This window comes from Sparus aurata, chromosome 3, assembly GCF_900880675.1.
Source record: "Sparus aurata chromosome 3, fSpaAur1.1, whole genome shotgun sequence".
Lineage (NCBI taxonomy): Eukaryota > Metazoa > Chordata > Actinopteri > Spariformes > Sparidae > Sparus > Sparus aurata.
In genome coordinates, this window is record NC_044189.1 from 25,653,984 (window position 1) to 25,668,590 (window position 14,607).

A 14,607-nucleotide genomic window follows, 5' to 3' on the forward strand; every position below is an offset into this window, starting at 1 on the left:
CATTCCCATCCCATTTACCATAGTCACTGCCCTCCACTCAGTCGTCACACACCTGGAAAATAACAACAGCTACATTAGGATGCTGTTTGTTGACTTCAGCCCAGCTTTTAATACAACCCATGAAGCTGATCGAAAACTTATCAATCTGGGCTTCAATATCTAACTCTCCAACTGGATGTCGGACTTCCTCACAAGCAAACTCAAAGGAGTTCTGATTGGCAGTCACACCTCCCCTATGTTAGTGTTCAACACTATACACCCATGATGGCACTCCCAGACACCGAGTCAAAAAGAAAATTGTTTGTTTTTTTGTCTTTTTGACTCAAACTCAATTTCGTTTTGTAACCTCTGCATTGTTGAATGATAAATAATTGTAATCCAACAAGTATTATATTACAGTCTACCACTGAATCCCCCTAAATCCTATGGACCAGACCTTCTCTACATTCTCTACAATCTCTTCACAATTAGTTTAAAGAAAAAAATCTAGAATAAATACAATGTAATGTGTTAATCAATGAGCTTTAGAGGATCTGGGAGGTGGATTGTGGTTATCTTTGGACTAAGCCATGCTAGCTGTGCACTGAATGGAAAGATTTAAGATTGGTATCAGTCTTCTCACCCAGCTATGGAAGAAATCCTATTTCTCTAAACAAAATTAATTTTTACCGAGGTAATTGGCATTGACTTTTTAAATTAGACTTACAAAGCTGAAACACATTTGGGAGTCTAGCCTTCACTGGCAGATGTTATCCACTGGGAGAGAACTTTTACAAACCAAATGGTATTTTTGCCAGTGACAGTCTAATCAAACAGAGAGAGACGTGTTGATAGAAAATTAAAAGGAGGAAATACCATTGATGTGACTGGATTTACCATCATGAGCTCAATCCCATTACCACAGATATACTCAGTCTCCGCTAAGCCAAGGCTCCAGTCGAGCAGCTGAGGGTGACAAGCTGAGATTACTGAACGTGAGTATATAAGATGAGGGGTTAAAAGCAATGATCTAATGACATGGCAGGCGTCACTTGCCAACCGCGGTTGGAAACAGCTTCACACAGCCGTAAAACAATGCGCTACCTGTTTAAAAAACAAATACAGGTGCAGGGCGCCACAATAAATGAAGCATGCTGAAACCCAAGGGAGGGAAGAACACAGAGGTGTGTGTGTGTGTATGTGTGTGTGTGTGTGTGTGAGAACATCACAGAGGTCTTAGAGTCGCGCATGTGCCGCGCTGTGCCCTGACATGTCTTTCAAGTGATCGAGTGTGGAGAGCGTGATCCCACATACAAAATTCACCACATGGCAGGATTTTCATCAAGTCTCAGCAGCTAAATTCATCCTCCCATGTAAACACACACACACACACACACACACAGACCTACACACACACACACACACACACACACCTACACACCTACACACACACACACACACACACACAATCCCTTCTATATGATCAAAAAGAATGCTTTGAGTCTGCACCTGCATACAGTCCCACACTCAAACCCAGCCCGTGTGCCCTATAAATACACAGCGAGCAGTGTTAGTATGTAGGGTGACTGGAGGCCTGTTTCACTACGGCTCTGAAACATTCATGTGGGCCTGCATTTGGTCTCATCCCAGTCTCTCTCTCCCTCTCTCTCCTCTTCTTCTTCTGCTCTGTTTCCACCCCCTCACCCTCTTGTCCTTCGCCTTGCTTCTTCTTTCTTAATCTCCCTCCCCTCCCGTCACCACTCTGCCTTTCTTCCCACTCTCGTAATTTGGATTCCTCTCTTTTTAAACACACATATATTCCTCGTCTTGTTCCGCTCTCTGCTGCCTCCTAATTACATCTGCATTCATTTTTCAGTTCTTCTGCCGATACTTTAGCCATCTCCAGCAGCACTTGAGTGCTTTTTCGGCAAATTCCTTCGCTGATTTACATACAGGGGGGCTTAACAGTGGGGCTCTAATTGGCTGTCTGGTCTGTATTCACTGTGCTAATTAGTTGTCTGTGAAAGTGTCCGCACAAGGGTTGAGCGACCCCTGATGGGAGGGGTTTAACGCATCGGCTGTCAATCAATGCAGCCCACCCGGAATGCCTCTGCAATACCTTTGTTAAAACGCCAAATAAATGGACTGGTATGACAGAATCTGTCGGGAATGTGACGGACAGGACAGGTTGAAATAAACAAAATTGACTCTGATTGCATATTCAACTGGTATTGGTTTGACAACGTATTAATAGCCCAGCAACAACACTGTAACAAAGCTGATCGTATGTCAGTCTTCAGGAATGGACGGCCTTATTAGCCAAAAACAGGCGCCATGGGGTCGGTTGAGTTGGCTTAACATGTGTTACGGTTTTGGTATCAGAATGTGGACACACATTCTTTCTGTTGGCACAGGAAGTGACAGCTCAACAGTCACAACAACCATAAGGAGCTGATGTGGATAAACAAGGCAATAAGACTTAGGTGATGCAGCAATACTCCTAGCCCCCTAGACAAAGTGATGTTAGCCGGGACTAGCATAATAAAAGCCCCACCCGCAAACAATTTGGTGATGTATTAACTGTTAAGCAGGCTGAAAAACTGTACGACAAAGACCTGTCGATGGTGCGCTACAATGGTCTTATTGTTTTGGGAACCTTGGTGTATGACGTATTGTGAGTCATCCAGATGTTTAGGTATTCAAGGTGTTGACCATAGACTAGGTAGACTAGTCATACTGTATATTTTGTCCGTGCTCTTATTAACAGTGGTTTCAAAGTGTCGATAGGTTTCGTTGAAAATTAGAGGTTTTTAAGCTCCTGTGTTGTAAATATTTCACCCATCATGCAGATTTATAAGAATTTAGAGCAGCAGGGTTGAAGATTATTGTTCAACTTTGCATAATCTGTGTTTTAAATCCCTTTCCGGCTCACACGATCTTGGCAGTGTTCCAGGTCTTAGAACAGTTCGGCAGCCACCACCATCACCTCCACGCCTTTACATGAGAGACCACTGCTCGAGGCGGTGTTTCTACATATGTCAGATGGGAACCACTGGATATTTTTGCCAAGATGTCGGGATTTTTTCCAGCCATGTTTATGGCAACAAAACCTGATACTTTTGACAAGACATTGGGGAAATTTGCAACTGTGTTTGCAGCAACAGATCTGTGATTCTTGCCTCAACCTAACCAGAGCGTAAGCACAGTGTCTGAACATAAAATGAGGTGCATTGCCAATACCCATTCTAGCGACTGGATTGAATGAACTTTTCCTTGTATGTATACTGGTTGTTTTTTATTTTGGCCATATTGCCAAGCCCCAAGCATGAAGTTCCTTTGATGGTAATAGTAGGTTACCTGAGCCTCATAATTCATCATACTGGCCAAGTAATATCTTGCACGTCATTATTCCACTACTATACTACTAAGGGTCCGAACTGATCCCTTATGTTAAAATCTAATGATTCAAAAGGTAAATTTCTATGGGAGACAATGAAACTGACTTTTTACCTGTGCGCCCCTCCCGCTGGCGTCTTCCGAGCGTTGGCCGTGTTCTGCAAACACCGCCTGCGATTCCAGGAATGTTTATCACTTAATCCAATAACAGCTGCATTGTGTGCTGTGTGATAATGTAGCGGAGTGAATGCTAAGAGGCATTTGGGCCGCAGAGCTGTTTACCTTGCAGTGAAAACAGCAAGTCGTTAATATTCCCCTCGTTGTTGTTTGCCGCTTCTCAGACGCCGGGCCGCATCTCAATGGGTTTTTCATTGAGACGGTCAGGGAGTCAATTAGCTTATCTGGCAATATCAGCAATATCTTCACTGATGTTGTTGCTGTCGCCCCCGCGCAGGGCCCGGCAAAGGGACTCTCCACGTGAACTCACAACAGTTCCTTAACATGGAGTCACGTACAGGCACGCCGGGCACTGATAACACCTGGGCCACTTTAAAAGAGACCTCACGCTGACATGCACGCTCGTAGTTTGTGCACATACACATGCGCTCCCCTCCCCAGACATTCCCCTGGGCTGCAATTGAGAGCAGGGAGGCCCCCAACAGATAAACAAGACCTATTGATTCAGTGTAATTTGACTCAGTGGGTACCATAATGACATTATAGGACCAGGACCTGTGTGTGTGTGTGTGTGTGTGTGTGTGTGTGTGTGTGTGTGTGTGTGTGTGTGTGTACGGTGGCACTTGCTATAGAGAATGATGACACATTATTCAGCTGTGCCAGGGGAATTTAGCTGATTGGAAAGTGATATGGAAGACGGTGAGAAAGAAAGGCAGATAGAAAGAGAAAGAGAAAGAGAGAGAGAGAGAGAGAGAGAGAGCGTGTGTGTTACAGATGAGGAGGTAGCAGTGTGAAAGGAGGAGTAAATTGTGGTGCTCTCGTGTGTGTTTTTCCACGGGCATGCAGCCATAAATACTGTCTATCTGTGTAAAAGTCCTGGGCGATCAATGAGGCATCAGAATGATGTTGTACTTGCTAATCAAAAGGAGAAAAGGCAAAGAGAAGGAGGGAGAAAGAGGCTGTTCAATGGTGTGTGAGCAGATAAAGTCTCTCGCTGAATTCCAATCATTCCCCATTTCATTCCAGAGTTTGACTACAGATTTGGAAATGTTAATCAGCCATCTGTTGATTGCCGACAGCGGATCAGAGCCTTTTTCTTTCACTTCTAGTGGATGCATTTCAAAAATAGACTCTCGTTTGGAAAGCGAAAGCATTTGTTTGGTTTCACTTTGGCGCTTTGTAGTCATCTGAATGAAGGATGCAGGGACTTTTTAGCAGGCTAACACATGTGTAGAAACAAAAGCACAGTGGTGTTGTGCTGATAATGATGACCACTGCTGAAAATGCCAGTGGCAGATGTTTTGAGCTGATATTCAGCATCATTTAATGTGACAATTTTAGTGCAACACAATTACAATTCATCAGGTTTTATTCAGGGCAGGATGGAAAATGCTTCTGCAGCAGCATGCTTGATTATACCGCTCTAGACGAGTTTAACAATGTTAATAAAACATGTTTATGGATACTTAAGAATAATGCAATCCGTAAGCAATCTGTGGCCAATAATGTATATAATACATATTACAAATATCCATTATTTTGTCATATTATTCATGAAAGGTCCAGCTAAATGCTAACAGAGCTAAAAGCTGTTGTTCGCATGCAAACATGCTCACAATAACAATGCTAGCGTGCTAATGTTAAGCAGTCATCATGTTTTCTATTTTAGTTAGTGAGTTAGCATGTTCAACGATAGCAGAGTGCTGAAGTCTTAGCATTACATCTGGGCAAACCGTATCAAAGGTGGCAAAAGAAAGGGGGAGCAACAGAAGAAGTAGCTTACAGAGCCAAAATGACATCTGTGTGACAAGAGTTAGCCAGCATATCGGGACAGGGATCTGACATTTCCATGACGTGTTGAATTTGTGACCCACCATCGGGAGCTTTAATAACCAGCTAGTAGCAGTTAGCAGCTAACTCAAAGACAAAGAACCGCAATGAAACGCCTGTATATTTGTGGTGCTAACGACGGCTTCATGTTGTAAGTGCTGTCCAACACGTGTGTTTCACGTCACACTTGACACCAATAGTGTTGCGTTACACGTAATAATAATAAAAATTACGTTTTTTTAAATCGGGAGAAAGCGAAAACCGATATATAAGCTAAAATATATACCTAGCTAAATTAAGAGCATGATAATAATAATAATAATAATAATAATAATAATAATAATAATAATAATTGTGATGTGAGTCATTACCACATATCAAAATGTGCATGTAGGGGGGGTGGGGGGTTTACAGTCTGTCCAGTGTAATCTATCCATTAAATACAGCCCTGCACCTGACACACCACTTTTGCTTATGGAACCCTGGCATGTTATCTAAATTCACACAGTGGGGCAGCATTATACTGGCATTGTTTGGTTCAGTGTGAAAAAAGCAAAGCTGGCGAGTCCTCGCTGTGGCAGTGTTGTGGGACCCCTGATTGACACCTCGGATCAGAGATGTGTGTCCCTGCTGCTGCGAGAGCCTCTAACCCCACAGCGGAGGGTAAGGAGGCGCTCTGTTGTCATTTTGACTTCCCCTGGCTTTGCTCTCATCCAGTTGACAGCCTGAGACCGGGGTAATTGGCGCCACGTATGAGTCTGTCAGCTTGGACCGCAGGTAACAACGGACAGAAAAAAGACAAAGAGAGATAAAAGGAAAGACAGGCAGGTATTTATTTCAAGGGGTGTCTGTGATGGCTTCAGTGGAAAAAATCCAAAATTCAATTTTCTTTTCACATTTCTCCTCCACTGTGATCAAAAATTGGGTTCCCTCCTGTTTTGCTAATGAAGAAAAGATTTCCCCTACAGACAATCGTAAGAAATAGTCGGCCACATTTATGCAAAATATCCAATTTGTAATGTTTCCTGTTATATCCTGACTTCTCCATTTGAGCTCAATTTGTTTCCAGCATTTACTCTTGCTTTTCTCAAACATTTGTTATCTTCCTTAACTTCCAAAACTAAACCCGGAATACTCAAGACGGAGACACGAAACGCATGAATTTGTCTACTTTTTCGAACACTGTCCCTCAAGGCAGTATGGCAAAATAATATATACATACCCTATCACATCTGAACACATGCATGGATTACGTATGTGTGTGCAACCTAAACACACACATACACATAAGCCTGGCTCAACTCCAGTCTGATGCCTTACAGTATGAAGCGCCAACAATTCTGTCTATCACACGAGCAGCCATTTGCACAGAATTAGGTCAACACTTCTGCACACAACACCCCTCCTTCTCTCTTCCTCTGTCTTTGCTGATTACCAACTCGTTTGCCTCGTCTAGCTTCCTGGTTATCAATTCTCCTTAGCCTACTGTAATTTATAGAAAACGGCGCCTCTAGAAATCCTATACTGTGCTCATATTGCGCCTATGCTGAAGAAGCCTTTTGGGCGCCATTTCAAAGGTGCACAATCTGCACTCAGACTTGAAAGGATTTCCAGTGAAAAAAAAAATATTCCACCAGGAATCATTTTGGGATTTGCCCAATATGCGATGTGTATGTCTTTGATATGGATTTTTCAAACGCACGGTCTGCGGTTGCTGATGGCGAAGCTGCAGATGTTCAGATCTCGGCAGATGAATTATTCCACGCTGTGCGTCTAGTTTAACAGAGCGGCTCGTGCACGTTCTCTAATTTAACGGGAGTGCGAGAGGCAGGCTGAGCCGCGCAGCCATCTTGCCATCCCCGGATCCCTCTCTCGTTTCAGTCTCATCCTTGGGCATGCAGCCTCCCTCCCCCCACCGCTCCATGTGCCAACCCTGAGGGTGTGCTGGGAGGGCAAAGTCGTGTGTGTGTGTGTGTGTGTGTGTGTGTGTGTGTTGATGCCAAGGGCAGCCTTGCTACTGTAGCGTTTCATGCTGCCAGTATGTCAGTGGCACTGCCCTTTTCTTACAGGTCGACATTTTCCCTCTAACGCTGCCTTCCTCCATCACCCATACTTGACCTCACTACCTCACTGTCATGCAGACCACATGCTCACCAAATTCACCTCATACTGAGAATGATACAGATTCTTCGAATTCTTTTGAGAGGACGTGACCTGCCGGCGGTCTCTGCAGCACCGAGTTGGGTTAGTCTGGGGACGGTTGTGGTTTGGTGTCTTGGGCTCACATAGTGGACCTTTATTCCCCCCAAACCAGCTGACTGCCTTATCTTACGCAGGCAGCAATGTAGGCCAAAGCCCCATATGGCCGTCAGAGAACCTGTTTCACATTCCTCTTCTGTTTATTCACACCAAATTAGATGATGGAGCCGTTTCATGGCGATAACAACTACAAATACAAACAAAGACCCTACATTCTCAACACTCTGTCTGGCCTATTTGATGTATTTCAGACAGGAGATGGCATCTCGCTGCTGTGTGTTTTCGCTGTGGAAGGTCTCTAATGGTGATATTAAAGGGGTGGTGTCTAGCCACCCTGAAAGAGTGCACATCCAGCCAGCCTTCTCACAGCGACCTGTCACTAGCTTTTAGTCACCTCACATCCTAATACTGAGCACTGCCTCAGTGTGTGTGTGTATGTGTGTGTGTGTGTGTGTGTGTGTGTGTGTGTGTGATTCCTCTCCCTGGGGATGTGTGTCATCATGTTTTTTTTTGTACGGTGTATGTTTGTGTATAACACATGATTTCAGAGAGGCATCCACCACTGGCAGCGCTGACGTCCGTGGAAGGTGTTGAGCTTTTAATAAGATCTTTATCTCCTTAACATGCAGCCGCTCAGATTGACTTGATTAGTAATACAGAGGCTTTCTCTGCTGTAAGAGAAGGCTTGTTTGGTTGCCTTATAGCAATAATAAGAGTAAACGCAGATATTATGGAGATGGGTGTGAAATGCTTATGAAATGGCCTGAATCATTCAGCTCAGTCATTCCAGCCTTTTGATAATTCGTCAGTAGCCCATTCATTAGCTTTGTCTGATGCTAAGTACAACAATATGCTCATTTCACTAGGAATTTTAAACCCAGGCTGTTGAAGTAGAGAATCATACAGACAACCTGCTTCTAAGACTGTAAAGGCAAATTTCTCTTCCTGTGCTTTTGCATATTTAATCATTCTTTTTTAATTGTGAAACAAATAAAGTGAAGAAAAGGTGCATCACAGGTCAAACAAAGGGAACCTTAAAGTACGGCCCCTTGGAAATTTACTTTTTTTCTTTTTTCAAATGAAAAAGTGGCTCAAACGGTGCTCGGAGGCTTTTTTGAAGTTTGGAGTTCAAGATATTTAGATATAAAGAGTGAAAATCCGGCCCAAAGTGTTAGTGCCATCCAAAAATTATTACTTTTGGTGTTAAAAACATGTATGAATAAATGGTTTTGATTTGTTTTCCTCCAATGGACCAGCAGCGGTTAAGGGTACTTTGCAAATGTTTGACAGTTAAAATGTACAAAGATATTGTTTGTTAAATCTGTATAAAAAAAAATCTAAATGCAATAGTGAGACTGTGGTTTTCTGATGGGTTTTATGTTGGACTATTTCCTGGCTGAGCACAGTAGCTGAGTCAACACTTTGGTTTTTGAACGGATTAAACAAACAAGTTATAAATGCTAATGAGTGAGCTTCAGAAGTGCTGATTGTTGGATATTTATAACCTTCAGACAGAGCCAGGCTAGCAGTTTCACACTAACTACCCATTTCCTGTCTGTGATACATTCTTACTGTACAGAGGTGAAAGTGGTACCGCTCTTCTCATCAAACTCCAGAGGAACACAAATAATGACTTTTCCAAAAATGTGGCATCAAGATTTTAAAGGTCCATTGGGTGGATCTTGGTGTAACCTAGAGGCGTGGGTGCATACTGCAACCAAATAAATATCCCTCATCTCTCCCTCACCTACACTGGACGCTAACAGTGTGACAGAAAAGAAAAGCCAGTGTTCAGTTTTTCCCTTCTGGGCTACTGTAGAAACATGGTGGCGCAACACGGCAGCCTCCCACCCGCAAGAAGGGCTCATTCTAAGGTAATCAAAACACAATGATTCTTAGTTTCAGGTAATTATACGCTTATAACAACACAATTGTGAATATTATATTCCATTTCCGCCCTCCTTAATCCTTCACACTGGACCTTTAAGAAGACAACGTTTCGAAGCTCCTTGAAGTGGCCTTCACATCTTTGGAGATGCTGCCTTCACCATCAGAAAGTGAGCCTCTCCAGCCCTAAACACTGCTGGAACACAATGAGCCAGGTGCTTCTGATTCTCTACAGAGTGGGACCTGTGGAAGTTCTCATGCTGGCCAAGGATAAAGGGGAAGGCAGGGAGTCCTCAACTCCAGTAGTAAATCAAAGGACGAAGTCAAGGACACTCGTGCTGTTGTACTTGGACATAAAAGGAAGAGAAAACACCTGGAGCCTGAGCCGGTCCAAACGGAGCTGGAGAGGAAACACAGGAACAGAGAGTCTGGGAGGAAAAGGAAGAAGAAGAAGAAGAAAGAGAGATGAAAGAATTAAATACCGGCTTGTTTGGCAGCTCTGCAGTTCGACCTTTGAAGTTAGTGAATCTAACTGGCCGACTTTAAAGGCCCGCTTTGTAAGAAAGTAGATTTTAGAGTTTCATTCCTAACTCGACAAATACTGACGCTTTTGGTTTCCAAACTTGTCAAATACTGATGCTCGTGGTTTCCGAACTCGTTGAATACTGAGGCTTTGGGATGGCGGCCAACCAGACCTGCCGTCCCAAAGCATCAGTATTTGACTAGTTTGGAATGAGACTCAAAAATAAACTTTCATACAAATTGGACCTTTAATTTTGAGTGATTTGCTCCACAAGGCCAAATCAAGAGAGCCAGTTTACTTTACATACATCACATAAGAATTGCCCTGAGAGGACCTGACATGTTTAACACTTGAACTTTAGTCCCTCTTGCCCACACTATTGACACAAAGTGCTGCAATCTGAAACTCATTAAGCATTCTAACAAAAACACATTTGACAGATTAAGAAACCCAGTGGGGGCAAAAGCTGTGAAACGTGTGTGTTTCCTGTGCAGGCACTGCACTACTTCCTCCATTTCATGACCTTTTGCAGCAGACAGTCAGCGATATTAGCAGAAGTATGCCAGTGTGCCATTTCCCTGCTCAATTCGCGGGAATGGCACAATGGACGTGCACATGATACACAAGTAACACTGGCTTCTATTCTTTTGTCCAAAAGAAGCCCTTGGTGTGGTGTAAGGGAAAAGTCCAGTCAGAAAGGCTTATTAATGTGCATGTATCACTGCGAGTATGTGTGTGTGTGTGTGTGTGTGTGGGTGGGTGTGTGTGGGTGGGTGGGTGTGTGTGTGTGTGTGTGTGCGTGTGTTTTTTTACCAGGCCAGGCAGAGCCACTGGCAATGCAGCTGCAACATTAGTGGGTCAGTGTGCCATCAACCCGTTCATCAGCACTTCTCCCTCTCCTCTCTCTGCCTCCATCTCCCCTCTGACTCACCGCCCGCCCATCCATCCATCCATCCATCCATCCATCCATCCATCCATCCATCCACCCCCCACTACCTGCCTCTCACTCTCGCTCCCTGCTCAATGAAGTTCGCAGTTTCCACAGGCAGATTATTTCTTTGTTCTGAATGAATTCCCTCGGATTGACGACATCAAATGAGTTGTGTAAATGAAGTCAGCTAACGAGGCGCATGCAGGCAATCAGCGCAAGTGTTAATGGAACCCCAGCAAGGATTCGACAGATGGAAATGTGGAAGTGGCGACAAAGCTCAGCATCTTAAATTATCTTAAATTTGACATTTTTGAAGCGCATGTCAAAACAGTACCGAACACTTGACAACTATGATGTAAATATAGATGTGAGGGATCTGACTTTGAAATTCAAATTCAAATTCATCATTTCACCATCATGTTGATGCTTCAGCAGGTCAACAGTGTTTCAACAGGCAGCATTCAACGTGTTTTCATTACTAGCTGAGATCTGGGTGATTTTGAGTCTCTCTTGAGAAGCGCAGGAAACGTGTTATGTAATTCAACCAAATAAAGTAGGTGGTCGATAGGAAAGTAGTGGGCTGAAATGGTTTTATCGTGTTGGTTACCGATATCACCCTCTTAAAGGGGAACTCCAACAATTTTACACATCATCTGCTCTCAGATCTTGGGCTTCTTCTTTAGGCCAAAGGGGGAGCTGTGTTAACTCTGGTAAACTGCCTCAGGTGATGTCACTTGAGTCAGCATCAGTGAACTTACCGGACCTGAAGCTTCTTCCTCATCTGTGCATGAGGCCAGCACCTCGAGGCTACTATTAGCTGCTAGTGGGATAACATGGCTGAATCTGTGACAGAACTGTCGGTGGGTGAGTTGCATTGTACTCCAAGAACGCTTGGAATTAAAATGACAGTATCTCTGGCTGTGCTGCCTTGATTTCGATTTTTTTATATTAAGATGACTTTTTACCAATATGATTCACATAATGCAGTCATACAATTACATGGCTAAAGTGGTGGGGTCCTCTTTAAAAGGGCGCTGTGTAGATTCAGTCTATGGTGTGAGATTACTACAAAAGGTATTTAGTCTTCTTGTTAAAGGCGCTGATCCAGCTTAATTTTAGTCCAAAGCCCAAAATTACAGGATCCTACAATTCCCATAATGACACTAAATGCTGTCTTTTAATAGTATGATAGTAGCAGTACTACTTGTGATGAACAAACTGAACTGCATGAGTGAAATGGATGGACTGCCCCTTTAATATAAAATGAACTGGGCTAATCTCCCACATTGCATTAGCTCATGTTCTCCATTCTTTACAAATTTTCACAAGTGCAGCGTCTCCTTCTTACTCCTGTTTTCTCCATCCTCTCCTCGAAGCTGCCCGCCCACCCGCCCGCCATGCGCTCACGAGACAAACACAAGACAAAAACACAACAAACCGAGCCTAAGACTCTCATATTTTTGGTCAAAGGAGAATGCGCAACCCCGATTTTTTTCTCTCATATTCCTGGTCTTCCCATTTCCCATACTTTACTCTGACATTCTCACTGTCTCTCTGAGGATGGATGGAGGAAAGCGGAGGGGAGAGGAGGAGACAGGAGAGGGAAAGGGAGGGGGTGGATGTGTTGTTCAGTTCTGCTGAATGTGCTCACATGTATGAAAGAAGAAGCATTTATTTTAGGACTCCGCGTGGGTGTACACAAATTTGAAACACACATGCACGCACAGGCACGCACGCACACGCACGCACGGGCACACACACATATAGATTGGGGAAGTGAGAGCTCACAAGCCCAGAGATAAGCCTGACCTACCTTTATATCAATCTTGTTTTTGAAAGCTGCTGGAAGGATGTTTTCCTCTCTGGCTCAGAGACTTCTCCATATACCTGAATTCTCCAAATCCATTACACGTTACCCAACACACACACACACACACACCTACACAGACAAACACACACAAACACACACACACACACCAAAATCAGGGCAAATAAAGAAGAAAAACACATGAACCACAAGAGGCAGGGGGAAACAGTGGAAAAAAGCAGAAAAGGCAAATAAAAAGCGAACGGCTCACCTCTCAGCAACACATCGCACAATAAGTGTCCGTGCTGTTGTGTCATATTGTGTCAGCATTGCCACAATGTTATTATCCTGTAGAAGCTGTTGTCATGGTAATAAGGTCACTGGCATGCTCATATGTCAAAAGGGATTTATACTGGGCTGACACCATTTCCAGTGCTGCGTGCGCCAGGCATGTGTGTGTATGTATGTATGCATGCGTGTGTGTGTGTGTTTGTGTGTATACAGTACGTTACACAAAGACAGACTGGGAGGCTGAGTCTGGTAATTTTTTTGCATGGGTGAAATTCCACATTTCAGACGAACTGCGCTTTATTTCCTGAAAACGTGGGCATATTTCAAAATCAAACCCTATAGCAATACATGAAAAAATACTGGAAATTTTCATATGGCTTAAAAAAAAAAACTTTACCATCATTCAGACAAAGCCAAGCCTCTCTATTACAGCATTTACACTGTGATACATGTACACCTTCTCTAGGGAATTCCCCACAGGGAATCCCCCTCTCTGACCATAAATCAATGAGCAACAGAGAAAGAAGAAGTGGACAGAAAGTGAAAGTAAAATGTTGTGTCTATGCTTAGAAGCGTGATCCATTGGTCTAAATGGGTCATTGATAGTATTTGGCTATAAATGGAAAGTACCGAACACTTCCCTGGAACTGCTTATTAACTTCTTTGGTTTCAGATTACCTCTCAGTAAACCAAAGTCCTTCGCTGTAAAGTCAAGCTTCTTTTTTATCACTCCATTCAACATGTTACAGTGACCTACTTAGCTGACATTTAACAGCAATGGCGTACACCAACACCCCACCTCCCCATTTCCTTTGCGCCATTGTTGTTTGCCCCCCGACTCTGACCCCCCATGACCCCCAGGGCCGCTTCGGTCAGCTCAAAGCTAAAGTCATGATTATTTTTGTTTCGGCTCTGTATTTGTCCAGCGTGGACATCTGTCAGCTCAAACGCTAAGCCATATGCTATCTATTGTCCCTCCACGAGGTCTGGCAATCAGTGCTTATACGACTGAGCGAGCACTTAAGAGATATTGACCGCAGCGAGGCTGACTTTGATTAAAATGGCTGATTAGAATCCAGGGCAGGGACTGAACGCTGCTCAAAAAAATTGACTTGAAGCCATACTATCTTGTTTTGGAGGAAGAATTTTAAACACAGAATTTTACCCTAACCCTAACATAAACTCAGACATTTTTATTAGAAATTAAGTTTTCCATTACTGAATAAACAAGCTGTTCTCATAAGAAAAAGGGTCCTCAGAACACAGTTTGAAGCTTGAAAGGTGGCAGGGTATGCCACATATAAACAAAGTAAAAACAGAATGCAATTGTGTTGTCCTTTAGAGATGCAATATGTAAGAACTGACTTGTTAAAATCATACTGAAAAAAAAAAAATAGTGGGCAGTAAATCACCAGAATAACTGCTAACTGCTGTGGGCTGTAGCTGCCCTTAGCCAGTTAGCTCATTTCATTTTGTTTGTTTGAGCAAAAAAACATGTTTTTTTCTGAATGTCATCCCACAAACTAC

General features: G+C 43.4%; 1 long non-coding RNA gene across 1 annotated transcript; it reads right to left on the bottom strand.

Annotated features, from left to right (window-relative positions):
• Positions 1 to 8,427: 8,427 nt before the first annotated feature.
• On the bottom strand, positions 8,428 to 13,088 carry LOC115578510 (uncharacterized). The gene is made up of 3 exons (XR_003983469.1): positions 13,061 to 13,088; positions 12,796 to 12,921; positions 8,428 to 9,956 (listed from the first exon to the last, which is right to left on the bottom strand). It is a non-coding gene; the product is annotated as an uncharacterized LOC115578510 (long non-coding RNA).
• Positions 13,089 to 14,607: the final 1,519 nt, after the last annotated feature.